Raw genomic sequence first — 1428 nt, forward strand, 5'->3', positions numbered from 1 at the left:
CCAAATCCTTAAGAACACAATTAATCACTAAACAAGCCCTGGAACTGGCTACCTCCGGGCTTCTCATTGTAAGTAGGGTATTCTGTTAGCTGTAATCAAAAGCATTCCTGCTAAGTGAAATAAACCAAAACCCAAAAGACAAAGGCCAAATGTTCTCTCTGATACGCAGATGCTGACTCACAATGGGTGGGGGAAGACAGTAGAATGAATCAGACAACATAACTTTCATATATGAATACACGACCAGTGTAACTCCACTTCATGTACAACCATAAACTCAATGTATGTATACATCAAAATACATTCTACTATACATAACTAAAAAGAACAAATTAAAAAAAAATTTAATTTTTAAAAAAGACAAAAGCTGGGCTGAGGTTGTGCCTCAGTGGTAGAGCACTTCCCTAGCATGTGTGAGGCACTGGGTTTGATTTTCAGCATCACATAAAAATAAATAAATAAAATAAAGTCATTGTGGCCATCTACAACTAAAGAAAAATATTTTTAAAAAAAGCCTTTCTAACTTGACAAGTTCATTGTAAGAGAGTATACCTTCTCTCCCCCCCAATGTGTGTGTGTGTGTATGTGTGTCTCTCTCTCTCTCTCTCTCTCTACCCTGAGGATTGAACGCAGGGACACTTTACAACTGAATGATAACTTCAGTGCTTTTTATTTTTTATTTTGAGACAGGTCTTGCTAAATTGCTTATGGCCTCACTAAATTGCTGAGGCTGGCCTCCAAGTTGCTATCTTCCTGCCTCAGCCTCCCAAATCACTGGGATTACAGACATGAGCAACCATACCCAGTTTATACCTTCTCTTTTTAGGTACGTTAATACTGTTTAAAGTCAAATATTAACTGGCTTGGAATACATTTTGAATATCCTTGTTTGATACATTATCTGTTGATTTTAAGTTTCATTTTCAGAGAGTGTCCTAATTATACTCATTTCCAGTTTCTCTTCCCAAATCATGCAACTGCCCCAACTGTGATAGCACAGTACTTCAAGTCCTTTCCCAGTGCTCCTCCTTTGCTTGATCTGTTACCTCTTTCAGATCTTTCCACATTTCATCTGTTATCATGATAAAAAGAACTGATTTCATTTGCTGGATTAGTTAGAAGTGGCTGATTTTATCATCAACAAAAGCTAGAGAATTTCATTTGTGGGAGTCTGATTATCATGTTTTAGTTTATCTCATTTCAATTAACTGGTAATTACATGATATTTTAGGTTTTTCCTTTGGTGATTTTTAACCTGATAGGTTGTAAGATAGCAGTAATAAGAGTAGTGTTTTTTGCCCCACCTGTTGCTTTGTTTGTTTTGTGGTTTAACCCAGTGGCATTCAACCACTGAGCTATACCCCCAGCCTTTTAAAAAAAATTTTTACCATGTAACAGGGTCTTGCTAAGCTGCTGAGGCTGGCCTGA

Source organism: Callospermophilus lateralis, chromosome X (assembly GCF_048772815.1).
Source record: "Callospermophilus lateralis isolate mCalLat2 chromosome X, mCalLat2.hap1, whole genome shotgun sequence".
Lineage (NCBI taxonomy): Eukaryota > Metazoa > Chordata > Mammalia > Rodentia > Sciuridae > Callospermophilus > Callospermophilus lateralis.